The sequence below is a fragment of the Macrobrachium nipponense genome, chromosome 3 (assembly GCF_015104395.2).
Source record: "Macrobrachium nipponense isolate FS-2020 chromosome 3, ASM1510439v2, whole genome shotgun sequence".
In the NCBI taxonomy this organism is placed as follows: Eukaryota; Metazoa; Arthropoda; class Malacostraca; order Decapoda; family Palaemonidae; genus Macrobrachium; species Macrobrachium nipponense.
Window position 1 is genome coordinate 513,803 of NC_087202.1, and position 24,622 is coordinate 538,424.

Sequence of the window (24,622 nt, forward strand, 5' to 3'; positions counted from 1 at the left end):
AAACTTTCAGTGGCTGGCATTCAATGGAATCTATCCTCCCATACTCTGTCGATTCCATCAGCCAAGAGAAAAGAAATAAGTAGCGAAGTCAGTAAAGCAATTTCTAGGACACAAACTTGCTTCAAGGAGAACCCAGGAAAGGATTCTGGGTTCACTCCAATTTGCATCAGTGACAAACATCTTGATGAAAGCCAAACTGAAAGACCTAACCAGAATCTGGCGCTCACGAGCAAATGTCAGGTCCAGGGACAAATTATCATCAGTCCCTCAGGTTCTGCGGAATCGTCTACGTCCTTGGTCAAAAGTCAAGAACCTGTCAATATCAGTACCCCTTCAGTTTCCTCCTCCGGGGATTACCATCCACACGGACGCTTCATTAAGCGGCTGGGGAGGATACTCTCAGTTCAAGAAGGTTCAAGGAACCTGGTCACCCTAGTTTCCGTCAGCTTCACATAAATGTACTGGAAGCAATGGCAGTGTTCTTGACTCTAAAAAGGTTACGTCCGCCAAAGAACTCCCACATAAAGCTAGTTTTAGACAGGGCAGTGGTAGTCCATTGTGTAAACAGGGGAGGCTCCAAGTCACGTCATCTGAATCATGTCATGGTAGCCATCTTCTCCCTGGCGGACAAGTTCAGTTGGCACCTCTCCTCCACCCATATAGCTGGAGTGAGAAACGTCATAGCATAGCTCTATCCCGATCAGTTCCTCTGGAGTCGGAATGGTCACTGGACAACAGTTCGTTCCAATGGATCCTCCGGAGGGTTCCAGGTCTACAAGTGGATCTATTCGCATCCCAAGCGAACCACAAACTCCCATGTTATGTGGCCCCCAACCTGGACCCTCTGGCCTATGCACGGACGCCCTGTCCATAGACTGGAACAACTGGGAGAAGATTTATGTCTTTCCTCCAGTGAATCTTCTCCTGAAGGTGCTGAACAAACTCAGACGTTCAAGGGTCAAGTGGCTCTAGTAGCCCCAGACTGGCCGAAGAGCAATTGGTACCCTCTCATTCTGGAACTGGGTCTTCGTCCTCTTCGAATTCCCAATCCAGGCTCTCCCAGTCAGTACAAACGAAGACTGTGTTCGCTTCCTCAGGAATTCTCAAAACCCTAACTTATGGACTTCATGAAGTTTGCGGCTAAAAAGAGATGCGAATATTGATCCTCAAAATATTCTCTTCTTGGAATCTGATAAAAGAGATTCAACTTTGAGACAGTATGATGCTGCAGTCAAAAAGTTAGCAACCTTCCTGAGAGAATCAGATATTAGAATCATGACAATCAATTCAGCTATATCCTTTTTCAGATCTTTATTTGAAAAAGGCTTAGCAGCTAGCACTATTACGACAAACAAGTCAGCCTTGAAAAGATTTTTCAACTCGGTTTCAGCATAGACTTGACAGACTCTTACTTCTCGTCTATTCCCAAGGCTTGTGCTAGACTTAGACCATTCAGTGAGGCCTACGTCAGTATCATGTTCTTAAATGATGTTCTAAAGCTGGCTTCAGAACAGATAATACGACATATTCATTTATAATGCTCTTAAGAAAAACTCTATTTTTATTAAGCTTGGCTTCAGGAGCTAGAATTTCAGAACTGTCGCATTATCCAGAGATCCGGATCATGTTGAATTTCTTCTCACAGGGGAAGTTCTACTTTCTCCGGAACGTAGTTTTTATAGCAAAGAATGAAGATCCTTTGATAGTGGGAACCGTGGAAGGTTGTACCCCTTCCAACAAGATATTTCTCTTTGTCCAGTATCGACCTTACGAGCCTTTCTGTCCAGGACATCCTCATCCTCATCGGGTCCTCTCTTTAAGAGAGAAAAAGGTGGTACTTTATCTATTAGGTCAGGCAACAGATCCTGTACTTTATTAAGCAAGCCAATCCTGATTCCTTCCCTAAAGCACATGATGTCAGGGCAGTAGCCACCTCAATTAACTATTTCCAACACATGAATTTCGATGATTTAAAAAAGTATACTGGATGGAAATCGCAGACAGTATTAAGCGTCATTACTTAAAGTCCTTGGAAGCTCTGAAATTTTCAGCAGTTGCGGCGGGTAACATAGTTTCCCCCGACTCTGCTTAATCTTTAGTAGAAGATCCAGTTCTCCTTTCTACCTATCTCACCCAACAGTTCGTCTATACCTGCCATGTTCATCTACGTTTTACCTTGCGTCTTAGCTGCTCGTATGATGGTATAGTGGGTGCCCCTTATTTTTTTGCTAGGGTCCACTCACAATTGATTGTATATAATGATCTCTTTGATGTGATCCCCCTTATTTTTATGCTAGGGTGACACATCTTATTTTACAATGGTTACGGGTTTGTATACTAAGTTCATATACATTCCTTTATTATATTATTGTTGAAGTTTGTTCTATTCAATTTATTGTTATAATTGCTTTAATTTCTTTGTACATATTAACTATACACAGTACTAAGCTCAACATATATTCCATGTAAGCCCTGTATATATATGTTAAATTTAAGTTAATTTTAAGAAAATATTATTAACCTTAAGTTAATTTTAAGTAATATTTCTATTTTGTATCATTGTGTATAGTATATCTATTAGCAATTATATTTCTTCATTTTATGTTATCTTTTAGTTTGAGACCCTTTTTTGTCTGTTTTATTTGTTCTTTACAATCTTGTGCTATTTCTCTGGTACGATTTCGTGCAGCGACACGAACTGAGCCCAGAAAAGGGATTTTGACGTAAGGAAAAATCTATTTCTGGGCGATTGGTTCGTGTCGCCAGCGAAATCCTGCCCTGCCCATACCCAACGCTCAAGATTGTCTGCTAACTTCAGGATGGCCACCAGAGGCGCAGCAGTCGGCAGCATGGGATGGAGTAGTAGTAGTTGCTGCCCACTCTGTGGTCGGCTCCCCTCTAGTGGGGGTTTTGTAGTGGGAGATTTCTATTGGCAAGCGGTTCGTGGTAGTGGTCTCACTCGCCATAGTGTTCATACCGACACCCACCCTCTGGAGGGTGAGCGAGTCAGTAGTACTGACCTTTTCTTTATTTATTTATTCTCTGGTATGTGTTAGTACATTTTACCTAGAAATAATGGATTAAAGGATATTTCGCTGGCGACACGAACCAATCGCCCAGAAATAGATTTTTCCTTACGTCAAAATCCCTTTTTTCACTTGATCGCGTCAGAATCCTAGGAGCTTTACATATTTCTCTTTTATTGGAGTGAAAACAGTGAAATGTGTTCTTTCACGCCCAATAGTTTTGATTAAAACAAGTTTCTCTCAAATTTTGTTTACGGTCGAGTTTGATGGTACTATACCGAAGTTTGCGAGTTTCATCCACATTGCCGATGCACGATAATAGTCGTTGGCAGGTCAACATCTTTCCTCAGCTTCAGCTAAAACTTACAGGTTAAATTTAGCAGTATATGTACTTGCAAATCTTTTCTACATAGCGAATAAGGATATGGTAATGTAAGAATATATCAGTCCTATTCTCCTTGACGTCAGTTTTTAACCAGGGCGGTCACTCCCACCAGAAAGAACTATCCAAGATAATTTCTGTCCTTTTCCCATGTGTCAACCAGTCACTGGGATTATCATCCATTGGGACATATGACAAGGCTACCTCTGGAATTGAAGACTTTGTTTCCTGTACTCTATTTTTCACAAATACAGGTAGAACACTTTGATACTAGCCAACTGAGGGCAACTTTACTGTCCGACCAAAGGAGCAGTTCAACAAACCAATCCTTCTTGATGGATTCTTTAATAAATTTTACCATTCTTGCTGCCAACAACAATGACATCAACTCAAGTTTTGGAACAGTCAATTCTCTAATGGGTGCTACTCTTGCCTTCGCCATCATTAAATAAGAGTCTTCATTCTTAACTCTATGCTACTCAACCATATACTGACTCACTGGCATCACAGAATATGTGTAAGGAGTCCCCCTCTCCTGGACTGGTATCCTAGAAAGGAAATATCAAAGCATTTCTCCAATTCTCCGGAAAACTTGACCAATTGCTTCTGTAATGGGCCCTGGAGTTGATCATCCCAATCCTATTGCCGCTTCCACAAGTTCTGCAAGTAGTATACCCTTGCCCTAATAGTAAAAGGTAGAAGTTCTCCTAATGGATCATAAATTTGTGCAACTGTTCTTAACACCTCTCTCTTAGTCTGACTGGACTTATTTATCTTAGTAGGATGTAATGTCAAAGTATGTTTCATTTTGTCCCAATCCAGACCTAAGATGTTGTGAGTTGCTTGTTCTTTGGCACTGATCCCATAACCTCTAACTATGGTTTGCAACAGGTCATTATTACTTGTCCATTCCTTAAGGTACAAGTGTGCCTGCACACATATCTTATTTGCTTTAAGATAGAATTTACTAATTCATCTCATCATTGCTGGTTGAACTGTAATAACGTTATCTACATATTAGTCCCTTTATTCATCCTTTCTATGCCACCTTTCTGCCATAGACAGGTGTTTCTTAGTCTTTGCATTCAGTAGAAAGGGATAAAATGTAGCTCCAAATAAATAAAACATCTCAAAACTTTTACACAAACAATCTACTGTTATGATCTGTTGGATCTTCCTATCATAAAAATCTTGTACATAGTTTCTATCTTCTTCTCTAAGTTGCACCTTACGCGAGGTCAAGTTCTAGACCCACTCGCACTAGGGGAATTTTTGTGTAAGTTTGGCATGGTCTCTAAAATCGCTAATAACGTTTACCTCTAGAGTTTTGAACACTAAATATGACCCTAACCATCTTCCCTAATTATTAAAGCTAACTTTTTTAAATAAAATTAAAGTTACTGTAATTTCATTTAAAAGTTAGCTTAATACATTAATCTTACAAAAAAGAAATACATGGTTGGTAAAAATAAGTGTGTGTGTGAAGATTACATACTACTATTTCTCTTTCTTTCTCCCTTCTGACTGATCTATTCTTAGAAGTCCTCTCAACCTGCTTTTAAGAAATTAGTCCAGATAAAAAAGCAGTTTGTTCATGAAAAGGAATTTCAGAATAAAGAGAGACAGATCTCTCTTTATTCTGAAATTCCTTTTCATGAACAAACTGCTTTTTTATCTGGACTAATACAACTCTTAGTTATGTGTCTATGTTTTAGAACAGCGCATTTACAGTTCTAGACAGTAAGTAAAACTAGATAACTTTAAATCATCTAACGCTACTATGAGAGAGAGAGAGAGAGAGAGAGAGAGAGAGAGAGAGAGAGAGAGAGAGAGAGAGAGAGAATTACGTAAAAATCATTGACTTGCTAATCGGCAACACTCCCCCACCTGTCACATTAACTTGATATACTGAACAGCTCTGGCTTTGAGCTTCTATTGGAGCTAAATGGCTTTGAGCTTCTATTGGAGCTAAATGGCTTTGAGCTTCTATTGGAGCTAAAATAAAAGATGAGGGAAAGGATATTTTCATATGCATTGTGTAATTACAGGAAGTCCCCGATTATCGGCGATCTGGGTTTATGGTGCTTGTCTAGCCCTGAAAATTGGATCAGTGCCAAAGTACGTTGTTTGGCACTGATAGCCCCGAAAATCATCGAACGTTGCCAATTTCCGGTTATCAGCGATTTCTGCTTATCATAAAGCACTCGGAACGGAACCCCTGCCAATAACCGGGGACTGCCTGTACATTTATATCATTATTATTAATTACCATTATTATTATTATTAATTACCATTATTATTAATATTATTTTAATTATTATTACAGCTGACCCCTGGAACTCACACTCACATACTCATGGATTTTTCTATGGACAATATAGACCCACTATTCTTGGAAATTTTGCCTATTCATGGTATTTTTCACTGAAAAATATTCACAAATTACTTTATTTACATATCATGTTCACGACTAAATGCACTTTTTGTGATAAAACTATTAAAATACTCAGGCATAAGCATTTTCGAGAATTTTTAACTATCAAAGTAGGCAGTTCTAACTATTTTTAGAGGGGTTTTACACAGTCACAGAATTTAGCTACTCGCATGGGGGGTCTACTGTTTTACAGGCAGTCCCCAGTTATCGGTGGGGGTTCCATTTTGATGGCTTCACGTTAAGCAAATATCGCCAATAACGAAATCTGCGATTTTCAGCCCTTTGTGGCACCAATAACCAGATTTTTGGCACCCAATAACCCGTTAATGGTGCCTCTGTTGGATTTGGACTGTTGCTACTACTCTATTATTGGCACTGATAACTGGAAATCGGTGCTCTTCAGCAACGAAAATCGCCGACTTTTGCCAATTTTTGGCACTTAACAAGCCCCATAAAACCGGTTCACTGATAATCGTGGACTGCATATACAGGCAGCCCCTGGGTTACGATGGGGGTTCTGTTCTTAAGAAGCGTTGTTAGCCGAAAATCGTCGTATCGGAACATCGTCAAAAATCCTAAGAAAACCTTACTTTTAATAGCTTTGGGTGCATTGAAAATATGTAAACTGGATTCTTATTGCATTTTTCATCAAAAAAACTTCAAATATTGATTATTTTGCATTTTTGGTGTCATATTTCTTCTGCCAGATCAGTGTGTAGGCATTGGAACCCAGGAAATAATTTCTGATAAACATAATTGAAAAGCGCCTTAACCTCAGAACATCGTAAGCCGAACCCGTTGTAACCCGGGGACTGCCTGTAATTATAACTGAAACTTATTATTACTGTCATTATTTATTCTTATTAACCTTTCATTTGAAAATATTAATAAACATAGTATATACACATAGTACATACCATAAAAATTCTCTCATCTCAGTAAGAGAGAGAGAGAGAGAGAGAGAGAGAGAGAGAGAGAGAGAGAGAGAGAGAGAGAGAGAGAGAGAGAGAGCTTGTCCTTACTTAAGAGTGAAATGGAAAGGTTATTTTATTTCTTTAAAATACAATCACAAATAAATTTTGCAGCTACAGCTATATTGTAATTATTATTATTTATATTTGAAAATATTAACCCTCTTGCGTACAGGCTGAAAATATAAGGGTGTAAGATACGCGACTTTTCCCACCGGCCGAAACCGATATACGCTTCTGCTTAGTGTTATTATGTCGGGTAATGATTGAATTATTTCCTAAAGCAATCAGAACATCTTTATGAGGCTTAGAAATAATAAAAACGATGTGATGAACATGAAATTTTTAAGAAAAATCATATATATTTTTTGGAAATAATCATGAAAAATATAATAATTAGGTTTGGGGAGTTTGTTTTTATACCCTAAATTGTGTAGAAATGTTTGATCTTTCACATGGAAGCAATAATTTTGCTGTAAATGTGTTTGCTAATGAGCTGTAATTGAATAAAAAATGCTATTTTTTTACGGAGTGCAATTTTCAGATTTTCCAACCTGCTTATGTTGACATTTTGTATCGTAGCTAAGCAAACTAGCGGCATCGGGTTTACGTTTCTTTGAGATTCAGCATCTGTCGACCCAATGGTGTCAACTACGTTTTCTATGATTGCCGCGTTTTTTTTATTTTTTTCATGAATTTTTCCCAAGAATAACTTACATATGACATGCCCAGCGCATCACCTGTGCACTTACAGAAAAAAATTTATTGATAAGCTACGCATCATCAGATCACAAGAGGGTTAATAAACATAGCACGTACATACATGTACCACAAAATTCTCTTATCTCAGGAGAGAGAGAGAGAGAGAGAGAGAGGAGAGAGAGAGATGAGAGATGAGAGCGAGAGAGAGACGAGGGAGAGAGAGGAGAGAAGAGAGAGAGGTATTATCATCTATATTATTTAATGTTACAGTGAACCTCCAAGTATTCACGGACTCCAGATTCGCAGATTCCTCTATGGGCATTATTTGCGGGAAGTTCACCTATTCACAGTATTTATCTATGAGAAATATCCAGAAATTACTGTATGTTCTTATCAATTTCATCATAAAATGCATATTTTGTGATAAACTAATAAAAAAAATGGTATAAACATTCTTTGTGGGCTTTTCTTGAGTTTTAACTAACAAAAATGATATCTTAATGATAAAATAAGGTTTCACATATACTTAACAAACAATTACATTAGCTGTACGCTTTCTTACCTGGCAGTCGAAAATTCAAATTCCTGGCGGCGGTAGCAGCGCTGCCATCGTTTGTGTAGGTGATACAGATCCCGCCCACTTTCGGGAATAACTGGTACTGCTGAGCTTTAGACTTCAATTTGTTGAGCCGCAACGTCCATCTGTGGGGAGGAGGGAGGGCTCTGATTAAGTAATTGTTTGGTAAGTATATGTGAAACCTTATTTTATCATTAAAATATTTTCACATAAGTGACTTACCAAACAATTACATTAGCTGACTCCACATTACCCGGAAGGTGGGTATATGGACAGCTTTATGAACAAAAACAACAGTCATGTGCTCACATTATATATAATGTCTGCAGTTCCTTACCTTGTGAGAGAGCAGCTACAGGTAGATACAGCCCCTGGTCGGCGCTCTCATCACATGTAGGAGACGTGGCAGTAAAGGCCAGGGTTGTCCCTACTAATGGTGGGATTTTTTGCAATCATGGAAGTTCACCGATGATTGACAAAAACAACAATAATTTGCCCTTGCCCTGGGCAAAAAGACCAGACAAAAAACCATACAAAACCATCACCTACACTAAAAAGCATATGGTACCCTTAACCAGATATAAGAACTGGTGGGTACTTCAGGTACATGTACCCCAAGGCTTCCCACAAACTCAAAAAACCTCAAATTCAAGGCGAGGAGATAGTAGAGGGAAAAAACCGAGTCCCCCTATGCTTCCTCTCCCAACACCATTCCCGCTACTGACAACGGTCCCAATCTAAAGCAGTTTTCGTAAGTAGTTTTCTACCTTCTTCAAATAGTGCGATGCAAACACCGATTTCAACCTCCAGAACGTAGTTTGCATAATGGAGGATAGACATATATTCTGTCTGAAAACCAATGACGTTGCTATTGCACGAATCTCACGAGTCTTCACTTTCAGCACCCTAAGAGCATGTTCCTGAGTTTGGGCATGCGCTTCTCGGATCAAACTCCTCAGGAAAAAGGACATTGCATTCTTTGAAAGAGGCCAAGACAGGTCTTTCACCGAGCACCAGAGTCGGCTCGACTCTCCTTTCACAGTTTCTGTCCTAGTCAGGTAGTGTCTGATGGCTCTGACCGGACACAATGTACGTTCCTCATCTTCCGACCCGACTAAGTCCGTTAGGTTCTTTATCTTGAAAGAATGGGGCCAAGGATTTGAAGGATCCTCATTTTTAGCAAGAAAGTCTGTTACATAAGAGCAAACTGCATTGCCCTGGGCGAAACCCACTTCCTTACTCATCTCCTGCAACTCGCTTACTCTTCCCGCTGTGGCTAAGGCGACTAGGAATAGTGTCTTCCTAATTACGTCCCTCAAGGTTGCAGAATTCAATGGTTCGAATTGGGGGCCGTTGAGCCACCTTAAAAATACATCCAAGTTCCATTCCACTTCTTCAGGCTTGAAAATCTTGGAGGAACTAAAGGATCTGATCAGGTCACTGATGTCCTGATTTGATGAAATGTCGAGGCCTCTATGCTTGAAAACCGATGAAAGCATGGCCCTATATCCATTAATAGTTGAAGTGGCCAACTTCTTGGTGTCCCTCAGAAATAACAAAAATTCTGCAATTTCTGTTATAGATGTCTCAGAAGAAGAGATGCTATGTCGTCTGCACCATGACATGTAAACTCTCCACTTGAACTGGTAGAGCTTGGCAGAAGAGCTTCTTCTGCAGCTAGCAATAGCCTCTGACGCCCTTCGCGAAAACCCTTTTGCTCTGACCAGGTTCCTGACAGTCTGAATCCTGTCAGGGCCAGAGCGGACAACCCTTGGTGATATCGGTTGAAATGGGGTTGTCTGAGAAGTGATGGATTTTGTGGAAGTAGTCTGGGAAAATCCACCAGCAGATTGAGAGGGTCCAGGAACCACTCTTTCCTGGGCCAGAATGATGCCACTAGGGTCATTGTCACATTCTGGTGTGATTTCCAGGAACCACTCTTTCCTGGGCCAGAATGATGCCACTAGGGTTATTGTCACATTCTGGTGTGATTGAAGCTTGTTTAAGACCTCTCTTATCATCCCGAAGGGAGGAAAAGTGTAAACGTCCAGTCCTGTCCAATCTAGCAGCATCGCATCTGTTCTCCACGCTAGTAGTTCTGGAATCGGAGAACAGAAAATGGGAAGGCGATTGTTCCTCGATGTGGCGAACAGATCTATCGATGGTCTTCCCAAAAGCTTCCAGAGGTCCTGACACACTCTCTCGTTCAGAGTTCATTCTGTTGGTAACACCCGATTTACCAAACTCAGTTCGTCTGCAAGTACGTTCATTCTCCCTTGCACAAATCTTGGAAAAAGGGTGATCCTCTTCTCGTTCGCCCAGGTGAGGAGATCTTCAGCTATCTTGTTGAGAGAGAACGAGTGGGTCCCTCCCTGCTTCCGTACATATGACAACGCTGTGGTGTTGTCCGAGTAGACCGCTACATTTCTTCCGGTGACTAAGTGGTCGAACGCTTGTAGCCCTAAGAGGATGGCCTTCAATTCCTTCCCATTGATGTGCAAGGTCTTTTCTCGTTCTGTCCACAGACCTGACACTCTCTTGTCTCCTAGGAGGGCTCCCCATCCGCTGTCTGAGGTGTCTGAGAAGAACTGCAGGTCGGGGTTCGACAAGACTAGGGAGATTCCTTCTTGTAATCTTTCCCTCGAATGCCACCAACGAAGATCCACCTTTATCTCTTCCGTCAGGGGGAAAACTAGTGAGTCCGACTGTGTCCTCCGAAACCAATTTGCTTTCAGGAAGAACTGAAGCGGCCTCATGTGCAGGCTCATCCATTCGAGCGCTGAGCAGGACGGACGAACCAGAAATTGCTGGAATGTTGACAGGCAGGACTCTATCCTCTTCGGGGAGAGAAAAACCCGAAAAGCTAGAGAGTCTAGTATCATCCCTAAATAGAGAATCCTCTGAGTTGGAATCAGTTGGGACTCCTCCGTGTTTACTATGATACCCAATTGTTGTGTCAGAGTGTCTTCTCCAAGCCCATCACACACCGACACCTGGATCTGGCTCTCAGGAGCCAGTCGTCTAAGTAAAAAGCTATGTTGATCCCCATCAAATGCAGCCAATTTCCCAGAGGAGCGAGAATCCGAGTAAATACTTGAGGGGCGGTTGACAGACCGAAGCAGAGGGCTCTGAACTGGAAGACTCTCTCTTCTTGAAGACGAATCTCAGGAACTTCCTGGAGTCCTGATGGATAGGGACATGGAAGTACGCATCCTTTATGTCGAAAGATACCATCCAGTCGCCCGGTTGGATGGCTGACATTACCGATCGACTGGTTTCCATTCGGAATTTCGTCTTCCGGACGAAGAGGTTCAGAGCGCTTATGTCCAACACAGGTCTCCATCCCCTGATGCCTTGGGGATTACGAAGACCCTGTTGTAAAACCCTGGGGAGTTTGTGTCTGTTACTTCCTCTATGGCCTCTTTGTTGATGAGCTCTTCTACTTCTTTGGCTAAAGCCAAAGCTCTTGTTGATCCTGTCAAGTATGCTGTCAAAACAGACAGGTGTATTGTACAGTGGTGGATCCTGCGTAAAAGGGATCACATATCCCTCTCGAAGCACCTGAATTACCCACTTTTCTGCTCCTCTTCGACTCCATTCCTCCCAGTAGTTGAGGAGTCTTGCCCCCACCGTGGGGTGTGTGAAGGACCTTACGATCATTTCTCTGTCTTAAAGGAAGGTTTCTTGGTAGACTTGGAGGTGGTTCGTAGATTTGTTCTTGGTCTCTGCTGCCACCTCGACTTACCTCCTCGAAAGGGATGTTTTTGTAGAGGAGAAGCTTTGGCTCCTGTCGCTGGAGGTTCCTTAGGTCTTCTCACTGACTGAAAGAGATCATTGGTGGACTTTTTCTAGAGGTCCGACAGCACATGCTTAATGGTTTCTTCTGGAAACAGGTGAGATTTACTCAGGGGGGAGAACAACAAAGCCGATTTTTGGTTCGTGGTTACTCCTTGAGATGTGAAGGAGCACCACCGTTCTCTCTTCTTTAGTACTCCCATAGTGAATAAGGCGGCCAATTTCCTGAACCGTCTCTCACTGCCCTGTCCGCACAGGACACACATTGAGCCAGTCGTCAGAAAAATCCTCATATAGAGACTGGCAATCTTCAATTTTCCTGGCTAACACTGCAATAGTCCAATCCAGAAAACTGAAGACTTCGATCAACTTGTATAAGTTCTTCACCAGGTGATCCAACTCAGGTGAAGAGAACAACACTTTCGCAGCCAGAGAACGCTGCTCTTCTGTTTGAGTCCACAAGACCGAAGAAGACTCCTTGGGAGGAGGCAGAAACTCCCAAAGAAGGAACTTCTCCTGTCGCATAAAACCTGTAGGTTTTATTCTGCAGCTTTGACGGAGGAAAAGCGAACGAAGCCTTGCCTGACTCCCTCTTCTTAGCAAGCCACTCTTCTACTTCCTTCAGTGCTTTCTTCGAGGACTGAGAAAGAACTGGTTTCGGTAACCCCAAAGGCACTGATCTCCTATCCTTCACAAAATCAACGGAGGTGAAGAAGGCAAAGCTGGTTCAAAAAAATCCAGATAAGTCTGTAAAAGAAACCTTAACAGACTAGCATAAGCAGAAGAGGGCTTCGAATCCTGGTCTTGAGTTTCCTCTTCCGACAGGACGGCCGATACCCCGTCTTCCTCTTCCGTCTGGCTCGTTGTCTTCTTCAAAAAGACCATCAGTTCTTGAAGTTGATGTTTAAAGGGACCCAAAGCGGAATCCTCTAGCAAGGGTTTGGCCTTTGCATCATCCTTAGGCGAAGACGAAGTCGTGGCTGTCGTACGGCTCTTCTTCGAAAACGAACGACTGGGAGTCGAAGCAACACGAGACGTATGAGGCGAACGAGTCGAAGCAGCTCGAGGCAAACGAGTCGAAACAGCTCAAGACGTATGAGACAAACGAGTCAAAGGAACTCGAGGCGAATGAGGCGAATGAGTCGAAACAGCTCGAGACGAATGAGACGAACGAGTCGAAACTCCTATCGATACACAATGAGGTGAGGCAGTCTCGCAAGCACGCGAGCGCTGTAATGCACGTGAGCGTCTGACTCCGTCCGAAGTTACACTATCCAAAGAGGACTGATGATCTTCCCGGAAAAACTGGTACGGTGCGAAACTGCAGGAAGGTTGTGGACTCCAGTGCTCCTTGGATTTCTTAACAGGCGGCGACATCCCTCTCGTACGCTGGGCATGTCTTTTCAACGGACGCGAAACTAAATCACTCGACACTTTTCACCTCGACACAGGCGACTGCACTTCTGAGTCAGACGACAACTGCACGTCACTGATATCTACGCCTTTCCAGCTGCATTTTCTGGGCACTCGCGAGTTGACTACGTCGATGGAGTCGGCTACTGACCATGGGCAAACTCCCCCAGTCTCCCTTCGACCTCCGGTATGTCTTCTCCCGAGAGCTGGGGAGTATGACAGTGACCTTCGTCTAGGAGAACAGGGGGAACGGACAGCCGCCTCCTCGGACACAACACTGACACTGGACACTTGGCCTAACACTGGCCTTTTCACTTGACTTCTCTACGAACTCACGAAAACAACATACCCAAATCCATAACGGATTCGCCAAGAACTCAAATTTCTTGTCCATCTTGGACTCTAACAAGGAAATGGTGTTGGGATCGGAAACATGGGATACCTGGTCTGGAGTAATTGGTACTGAAGTTGGAGGACTATCAGTAGGTGAAATATTCGATAAAAGTGGAGAAGATAGTGACGGTTTGTTTGCCTCTAAAGGCACGGGAGTTGTCTCTACTCTAGTTTTACTACCCGCTCTAAGATCTGCTTTCCTTTTCCTATCTTTGTCCATCTTATCCAATTGAGTTTGAAAAGTCTTCCAACCTTGTTCATCTAAACTACGGCACTCATCACAAGTTAATTCCTTGCTACAGCACTGACCCCTACATTTAACACATTTGGAGTGTGGATCGTAACATAGTTTAGCTAATCTAGTTTTGCAGCCACCGCTGCAAAACCTAACTGAAGAAGAACTAGCATCAGACATCTTCGTAATGACTTGCTAATATAACTAGGCAGCTAACTGATGAAGCAAAAAACCCAACCAAGAAATTGTACATCACCAAAAAGAAAAAATCCACAATGGCGACGAAAGTCGACTGCAACAACAAACCACTGGAGTTACCCCGTGGCCGGCAGAAAACGAATTGAAGTCTAAAGCTCAGCAGTACCAGGTATTCCCGAAAGTGGGCGGGATCTGTATCACCTACACAAACGATGGCAGCGCTGCTACCGCCGCCAGGAATTTGAATTTTCAACTGCCAGGTAAGAAAGCGTACAGCTAATGTAATTGTTTGGTAAGTCACTTATGTGAAATAGGCAGTTTTAAACATTTTTATTATAGGGGTTCCAACTATTTGGGGATTCTAGCTATTTGTGGGGTGGGAAGGGGGGTCTGTTATGCATACCCCACGAATACGGATGGTCCACTGTAGTATTTACTTTTCACATAAAAGCTTGAAAACCTATAAATTATATACAAAATTAAATAAACACTTGCAGGGTAGGTTTTCTTGATTATTCAAAAATGTTGTCGTTTATGAGTTTCGCCATGGTCCTTGTGAAAAATTTGCATATGATAAATAGTTAGGTTCCAATAAAAAGTTTGTGCTATTGTGAATTTGTGCAACTCGAATCGCGTAAGTCTGAGCTATTACTGTACACCCTTGGCCACCAACCCCATGAGACACACGCTGGGGGAAAGTGGCCTGCAAGGCTATCACAAATCGTGGGTTTGTATATTAACAATATATTCAAAATATAAAAATAATAAAAGAAAAGATCCCACCGGGAAAAGCGAGTGTAACAAAAGTCAGGTAAGAGCTCCCAAAAACATGTCTGTGTTGCATGATGGCCGAAAGCAAAGTGGAATGTTTACATCCTGGCAGGTGGATCTCCCCACCTACCGGACAGTAGTTACTGACTAACCACCTTATTCAAGAGTTTTAATGGCCATGTTCCAGTTTTGCTGTAAGCATATTCCCATTGTAAAGACCGAAGATTTGTATATCATGTAGGAACAAGTTGGAATTCATCACAGAAAGAGTTAAATCGGGAAGATAGAAATTAGTTAGCAATATTTTACGAACATGAACAAGTATTCTCAAGATTATAAGAATATAGTAGGGTAGTTAGCCACAAGAATACTTAGGATAATCAGGGAAGGAATTAAAAGGAATAGGTTTTGGATCACATACAACTAAACTGTCCTAGTGTCCTATGACTCAACCAGTCCCTTGTACCTCTCTGAAGAAGCCAAAGGATGTATGGATCATTTTTTCCTACTTAATCACCTACAACCCTACATCTGCTAGTATGACTTGGTTCCCTGGTAGACAGCTCTCTCTGACAGTCACTGAACTAACACAAGGCAGTCCATAGGCTGCTTCCTGTGTGAATGGGGAAACAGTACACCCTCTCACACAGTTAACAAATCCAAGTCTGCATAAAAGACGAGAAGGATCTGAATATCCTGTTTTTTTGCTTGAACCATTAGGGAAAGAGAAAGAAGCACTTTTGATACAAAGATCAGGAAGAAGGTTGGTGGAACGGGTGTATAGGATTCCTCACGAGCACTCACCAGAAACACTTCATGACTATCTAAGCCTACCTGTACCTAAACTACCAATTCCACAGTGGAACAAACATCTTTAACAAGATAATTTATGTTCTTAGTTATTTCTCTCCTGTTCCTGGGCTTAATGTATGTTTTCTTAACATTAACAGGCAACTCACTTGCTTTGCTAATACGTACACATTTAACATTTAAGCTTGTTATGCTTAGTCAAAGACAAACAGTTCCCACACTGATTATTCCTATACATATATTCTATACTTAACAAACCAAACTGGTATTAAAAATCTGCATACTCTAGAGAATTCTGCCAAATAGTAAATAAAAACATAGGTAAAACAAAGGAGGGATTTCTTTTTTTGCACCACCACTAAATAATTTATGTAATGGCATTACAAAAACACTACACTTGTCAAAAGCTAAACATAATTTTGATATATGATACCTTTGCAAAAATATAGCTACATACATCACTTACATAATACACAAAGAAAACAGCACCACTCAAGCAATCAAAGTGAAAGTGTATACTACCTTGTAAATACTTCAAATCTTCTGACATCTTTCTCCTTTTTAAATATCTTAATAAAGTCTGTTGCTTGAACAAATACATCTATAGCTGATGGTAAACTTGGAGCTATCTGGTCAGACTGGGCAAGCTCCTTTTCAAACAAAAGGTGTCGGAAAAATTTCCTTCTCTTGAAAATAGTTTACAACCATTAGCTCTGTAAACAAGCAAACTACAATAGGCTAAAACTGAAAATATGAGGCCGCCAGAATATACTTCTCAAACAAGAGTAATCTGAAATTTCTTACGTTTCTGTGTTCAGCACAATATATAAGTACAATGGTCCCCCGTATTCGCGGGAGATGCGTACCAAACCCCCCCATGAATAGTTGGAAACCCTATATAAATGCTTTAAACCTCCTTTTTGTTAGTTAAAACTCAAGAAAACCCACTAAAAATTTTTATACCTGCTTTATTTAATGGTTTTATCACAAAAAGTCCATTTTATAATGAGATTCATAAAAAAACAGGAATTTGTGAATTTTTTTCATTGAAAAATACAGTGAATAGCCAATTTTCCACGAATAATGCAGGGAAATGTTCCTGAGAGAAGTCCGCGAATGCGTGAGTCCGCGAATCCGGAGAACGCGAATACGGGGGTCCACTGTATGGTAAAAACATAAAACTTACAGTCTGGAGTTTCATCACAAACTCCTGATATCAAGTCTATTTTATTTTATTCATGCACAAATCCCAGACACATCAATCCCAATTGTTAAAAAAAAAGAAAAAAAAAAAAAAAAAAAAAAATAAAAAAAAAAAAAAAAAAAAAGTTCAGATGACTTGGGTGGGTTAGCAAATACGCATACTGTCTCCTAAGACCCAGGTAGTTAACTGAAGCATACTTTATGTCAACTAATAAACAATTCTAGTGATTTCAAAATTTTATATAAAAATCATGTCCAGTTTTTATTTTTATTTCTTTTCCTTGCAACATACATAATAGCACCAAAAGCATCAAATTTTTACAGTAATTTGTATTTTTCCTAACACACACCTGAACACCTGAAGTTCTTTACACAAGGATTTAGCTTGTGAATATGGGCTGGAACAGCTGTTTAACTTTCAGACAGCATCATTACCCATCAACGGGTCGGGGGAAGTCCCACCCCCCCCTCGCACTGCACTTCCCTTTGCCTTCTGGTCCAGGTACCAGAATGAAGGGCGGCCAAGGGGGGATGTGAATGTAAAGAACTTCAGGTTTGTATGTTTGGAAAAATACAAAATTACTTCAAGAACTCACTATTTGTTACTACACAAACAATACATAGTACAGTGTTCCCCCCGTATTCGACGGGAGATGTGTACCAGATACCCACGCGAATAGCTCAACCCGCGAATAGTTAGAACTCCCCTCTAAAAAATACCTATATCTGCCTATCTTGAAAGTTCAAATACCAAATGTCTACTTAAAGTATTATCCTACATCAAATATATCATTGAATTGGTATTATTAATATCATTTTAAAGTCATCTTAAACATTTTACCATTAGAAATATATAAAACAGCCAGTAGCAGAGAGAGAGAGAGAGAGAGAGAGAGAGTTTGGAGAGAGATGAGAGAGAGAGAGAGAGAGAGAGAGAGAGAGAGAGAGAATAAACTCCTTACGATTTCAATAGATTGAAATGAACGTCTGTAGGCAACACTTTTTTTTGCCCCTCCCATAAATACATATATTTCTCCAGAGAAGAGAGAGAGAGGGACTGGAGCAATTATGATTGTCTGTCTATCAATTCTTTTGCTGAGAGCGAGAGAGATAAAACAAGGAAGAAATAGAAATCCCAAACCAAATGTATACCTATTGTAACATTCCTGCATCAAATTTACCTTAAATTATTATCATATTACTGGTATTAATCTTAGAGATTGTATTAATATAATTTCAAAGTAATCCTAAACATTAGTACCCTTAAGGTATATACTTACATAACGTACTTATAAACACTTGCAGCCAAGAGAGACAGAGTTACCACTATGACAAGTATCTTGTGGAGAGAGAGAGAGAGAGAGAGAGAGAGAGAGAGAGAGAGAGAGAGAGAGAGAGAGAGAGAGAGAGAGTTGTCCTTACAGTATTTAAAAAGAGTGAAATGGAATTATTATTGTATTTAAAATACTCGCATATGAATTTTGTAATTACAGTTATATTATTATTATACATATTATAGTATTATTATTGGAAAATATTAATAATAAACCTATTACATACATGTCCATAAAAATGATCTCATCTCAGTAAGAGGGAGAGAGCGAAAGAGAGAAAGATTGCATAAAAACCATTAAATTCGTTTGACCATTGTATGGCCCCCCACAAACTATTTACTTTTCCCAGCTCCGAGCATCACTGGAGTTATGAGAAGGTAAGGAAATTGATACAGAAAAGACGAAGGGAAGAATTTTCATTTGAAATTAGTTATCGTATTATTACTTCTCTATTATTATTATTATTATTTGAAAATATAATAAACACATACATCTACCATAAAAAAAAAATTCCTCTTCATCTCAGTAAGAAATAAAAGAGGGGGGGGGGGGGAGTTATTCCTTACAAGTGAAATGGAAAGGTCATTTTCATCTCTTTAAAATACTGAATTTTGTAATTACAGTTTTATTATTATTATTATTATTATTATTATTATTATTATTATTATTATTAGTAAATAACTGAAATTATCAAAACACATTTTAACATACTAGTACCATAAAATTATTTCATCTCGGTGAGAGAGGAGAGAGAGAAGGAGAGGAGGAAGAGAGGAGAGAGAGAGATGAGAAAAAAAAGGGAAAAACCCGGAGAGAGCGGAGGACGAGAGAGTGGTTAATCTCTGTTCTCTCAGAAAATACTTATAAGCTTCCAGCAAAAGAGATGGAGGGAGTTACCACTATGACACATCTTGTGTGGCAAAAGGGAGAGAGAGAAAGAGAGTTAACCTTGATTAAAAGTGACATGGGTAGATTAGTATTGTATTTCTTTAAAATACTCACATAATATGAATTTTGTAATTACAGTTATTATTATTATTATTATTATTATTATTTGAAAGTATTAAAAAAACAACATATAGTACAAGTACTATAAAAAAATCTCGAGTCTCTGTAAATGACAGAGAGAGAGAGAGAGAGAGAGAGAGAGAGAGAGAAGAGAGAGAGGATAGAGAGAGAGAGAGGGGGGGGGGGTGGGGGGGGGGGGAAATTACATGAGCACTTGGTGGCAACAAACACAACAGCTCCTCCCCCTCCTATCACATAACTTGATATATCTGACAGTTTTAGTACCATGGAGTTAGAGAGAGAAGACTGGGGGGGATTTTTTTCCTTCATTCTTCCATAATTTTTTTAAATTATAAACCTAAAATCTTACTAATTCACTATGGCATTTTCTTTAATGAATTGATATTATTGCTGTATACATTAATATTAATATTTGAAAATAGTAAATCATTTATTTATCATACAAAAAAACATACAACTTTTTAGTAGAAATGAGAATGGGGGGGAAGGTTTGAGGAAGGGGGAGGGAGAGGAGGAGAGAGAGGAGGAGGAGGATAGAGAGAGAGAGAGAGGAGAGAGAGACGAGAGAGAAGAGAGAGAGATTAAGAGAGAGAGAGAGAGAGTGAGAGAGAGAGAATTATTATTTTCATTTTGTGATATCATTTCATTCAAAAACTTATTAAAACTTACTAATCAGTATTAATTCAAAATTAATATTTGTTGAAAATTAGTAAATCATTTTTTGTATCATAAAAATGTATTTAGTCATGAAACATCAAAATAGTACACTAATAAGTGATTATTTTTTGTTGGGGAAAAAAATCCCGCGAATGGGCGAATCCCCCGCAAAATAAATGGGTAGATATGGTCCAGAGAGAAAAATCCCGCGAATCAGTGAGTCCGCGAATCCGGAGAACGCGAATACGGGGGCCCACTGTACGTACATACAAACCTTCATTATTTACATAGAAGACTTACCCATTGGTGGGGGAAGTCTGGGCAAATCTCTGAACTAATTGGTTGGTTTTACCCAGCCAGGATGACCTTCCTGGTCTGGACCAAAGGGGTATTTGCATCTGCTGCACTTCTGGGAGTAAAGTAATGAGTTTGACTTAATTAATTTGATAAAGGCTTGGATGAACCCAAAAGTGTCAGAGACAATAAAGGGATTTTGACAAAGGAAAAATCTTACTGTGCAGTGACCTGTGTCGCCCAGTGAAATGTTTCCTATAGCACTCATTTCTAAGGTATAAATATGCTAAAATATACAAGAGAAAAAGCTACATGGATTATACCAGGATAACCTGGTTTGCATCACCCCTGTATAGAGTGTCGGTATAAAACTGGGGCGAGTGAAACCACTACCAGAGGTCCCCGGCCATAGTCTCTTCCTTGTCAATTTCCCCCTTCTAAAGAGGAGCCGTACCAAAGCCATCTACTGCCGCTACTGCTACAACTAGTGCCCTCGATCGCCATTCTGAAAATAGCACCCAAGCTTGGGGCCTACAGGGTGAGGAAACCAGGGGTGGGTTCACTGGGCGACACAGGTCACTGCCCAGAAACAGATTTTTCCTTTGTCAAAATCCCTTTTCTGGGCCACAAGCTTGGATATAATATCCACAAGGCCTACTGGAAGGGAGGGATTAAAACTGTTTAAGTAATTCTACCCTGTTTTAATCAAGTTCCCTTAAATCTAAGGTAAGTTTTAACAAATATCTTAAGTCTAGGTCCTTACTCTATGAAGTATATATAAAAACCACGACCAAATTCTGTTAAGACTAGGGTGATTACTACACCACATAATATAAGATATTACTACATCAAGTAATATAAGATATTTTACATATATGAATAATAGTTAAATATATACAGTACAAGAATGGTTCGATTGTGCAAACCTAAGTGAAACTACCGAGGTGAAGGCTAGGGGCTATAAGAGAGGCAGTAGGAGAGAAAGAGCTAAAAGAAGGGCAGACCTATTACGACTAGGTATTTCAACATGACAAGGCTGGTCAAGGGATACAATGTTCCCTGCTGCCACTGCTGAATACTTAAGGGCCTCTAAGGATTTAAGGTAGTTACGTTTAAATACTTTCGGGTGACTTCCATCCCGTATACTTTGTAAGGTCATCAAAGTTCATTGTGGTGGAAGTGATTAATTGAGGTAGCTACTGCTCGGACATCATGTACATGCGGGACTGATTACGGGTTAGCCTGTTAATAAAATACAGAATTTGTTGTCTAACTGCTTTAGTGACATTGTTCCACCATTCTCTAATGAATAAAGGACCTGAAATTTATTGGAAGTTCGTCTAAAAATGATTTCAATGTTTTGACTGGGCAAAGGGATAGATCCAGTGGAAGTGGGACAATCTTCCAGAGGGACCACCTGCCCTGAGGATCTTCATTTTTAGCCAAGAATTTCCGATCTGATAATAATAGAACTTCTCCGGATGGAATTTGAAAGTCAATATGATTGGACTCTAGAAGAGCCGACAAATTCTGATATTCTGACTCCTGAAGCTAGGTTTACAAGGAATAAAGTCTTCCTAAGGAGGGTTGTATAAGGACACGATTCATTGCCAGTGTCTGAAGCTAGTTTAAGTACGTCATTAGAAAACCAGGAGACTGTATGAGGTCTGTCTGGTGGTCTTTTTTTTTAATTCTAGCACAATGCTCTAGGAATCGATGAAAAAATATAAATATGATATTGGATGGATAAAACCAATAAAGTTTTATGCATACTTCACCTGGCAGGTATATATATAGCTGTATTTTCTGAAGTCCGACAGAATTTAAAAAAAAACTTCCGGACCCCCCCCAGCAGTGGTCGGCCAGGGTGGGTTAGTACCCATTTTCCGCCGCTGGGAGGCGGGTATCAGGAACCCCATTCCATTTTTCTATCATAATTTTTTTATTTCCCAACTGTTCCCCCCTGAGGGGAGGGGGTGGGGTGGGGTTACTTGAATATATATATATTCTGCCAGTTAAGTATGGAAACAAAAACTTTATTGTATCATAAAAAAACAATATTCATTTTGCTCATGAACTTTACCTGTCAGATATATATATATAGTTGAACCCCCACCGTTGGAGGTGGGAAGGACAAAGAATAGAAGGATTTTGGGACACATGCATGCAGATGATTTACATCTTGGTTCCACCTGTTAGCATAGCCGACTTCGTGATTACTGTCACCCAAGTCTGCTTCTGCTTTACTAGAGTTGCCAGCGAGGTAGAGACCTATGAAGCTGGTGCACTCCAGATGATCTGTCAACGGGGGCGTGACCACAATGTGACTAGACCATATTGACCATACCATTGAGGGCTAAGAAGTAAAATAAATATATATATATAATATATATATCACCACCTGACCAACCTAGCCAAAGTTAATGTGTGAACTAAGGCTTCAGAGTTAAGAAGTCGCCGTTGTCAGCCGACTCCCACAACTAAATTAAGAGCTCTTCCTAACCATTTTCTACAGGATAGGATGAGTAGTACTTCTTGCCCCCAAGATTGTGTCTGCAGACACGTATGGCCCTAGCGAAGCAGCAGATCCTCATATGCCATCTTCACATCTCGCAGGGAGTGTGAAGTGACCCAGAGTTTGGCTTCGCTAAAACGTGGTATGGTATCAGGATGTTGCTGAGTGCCATGCTCTGTTGAAATGCTTCCGAGCCGCGCCCTCACCTCGTGAGCATTCAGATAAAAAGCTTTCAAATCTTTGTGCAAAACACAATGAAGGAGCATTTTTTGAAAGAACTCCTTAACCCTAAAACCAGGGTGTACTTCGATATGGGCAAGTCTGGTCTTTTTGGGCGGACACTGCAGATTGCCCGACTGACTTCGACTTTCTTGATTTTAAGTAGATAAAACTTGAGAGACCTGACAGGCACAGGACTCTCTCTGCTCCTGCCCACTAACTTGTGCCATCCTTGCTTCCAACCGATCCTGGCCCAAGGACAAAAAGGGTTTCCATTCTTAGGCCATAACGAAAGGCTTAGAGAGCACACCTCTTGTGTTCTCTAAAGCCAAAACTTGTGACGATGGCTTAAAATCTCACTAACCCTCTTTGTCGTATCTAGGGGTGGTTAGAAGAAGGCCTTCCTGATCACATACAAAGAAGTTAACAGGCAGGAGGAGGTTCGAATGCTTTGACATCACGAACTTCAGGACTACGTCTAAGTTCCATATTGAAAGCTTCGATCCGGAAATGCACAGTCTGTACTAAAGTCAGGTGAACGACCAGTTGACCAGTCAGACGAATCAAGGACAGCAAGGGCTGTACCCTGAAGACCAAAAGGCACTATTCTTAGCTGAAGGATGAGTGTCTGGACTGCCTGGGCGATTCAATCAAAGCAAACCTTGGGGGTGTATCAACGCAACCCAACGTCGTCCGCAATCGACTTCGTCAATAAGAACTCAGGGCTACTATATGTCGCCTGATCTCGCACGAGTGTCTGACTCCGAGAAAACAGGCGAGGCAAAAAGTAGATGGTGAGCTAGAATCGAGATTCCACAGACCTCAATGATCGTGAAGGTCTTTGTTGTTTGACAGATGCATCTGTCAAACAACATTCTCTGTTGTCTGGTTCGCACTGGCAGAATTTTCAAAACTCTCGGGCAACCGCTAGACCACTGGTAGTTCAGGTGATCTCCCCCACGTTCCCGTTGGCGCTGGGCTGGTACTTGGAACTATTCCCGTTTTCCTCAGATTTTTCTCTGAACCCTGTCTCCTGAGGGGAGAGGGTGGGAATTTAATTATATATACCTGCCAGGTAAGTATGCATAAAACTTTATTGTATCATAACAATATCATTTCTGGGCTCAGCTCGTGTCGCTGCGCGAAATATCCTTTAATCTATTATTTCTAGGGTAAATGTACTAACACATACCAGAGAATAAATAAAATAAAGAAAAAGGTCAGTATAACTGACTCGCTCACCCTCCAGGAGGGTGTCGGTATGAACACTAGGCGAGTGAGACCACAACCACGAGCCAAATGCCAATAGAAATCTCCCACTACCAAATCCCTCCAAGAGGGGAGCCGACCCACAGGGTGAGCAGCTCGTACTACTACTACTCCATCCCATGCTGTCGACTGCTGCGCCCCTGGTGGCCATCCTTTTTCGTTAGCTCGCACGAGTCACGAGTGCTATTTTGTTTTTCTCTCTGTGTTTTTTGTTGCCCTTTCTTCGGATTTTCGATAATGGAGCGTTCAGCTATTGCAGCAGCTAAGTTAAGTACTCAGTATTACGGTTAGTGCGTTTTTTCCGTCCCTGAGACAGTATTTGCCGTTTTTTAGGTATAAATACGTTCTCGGGGCGGGTCGGAAGCATGGCGGCATGGTCCTGCCTCGTGATGGGC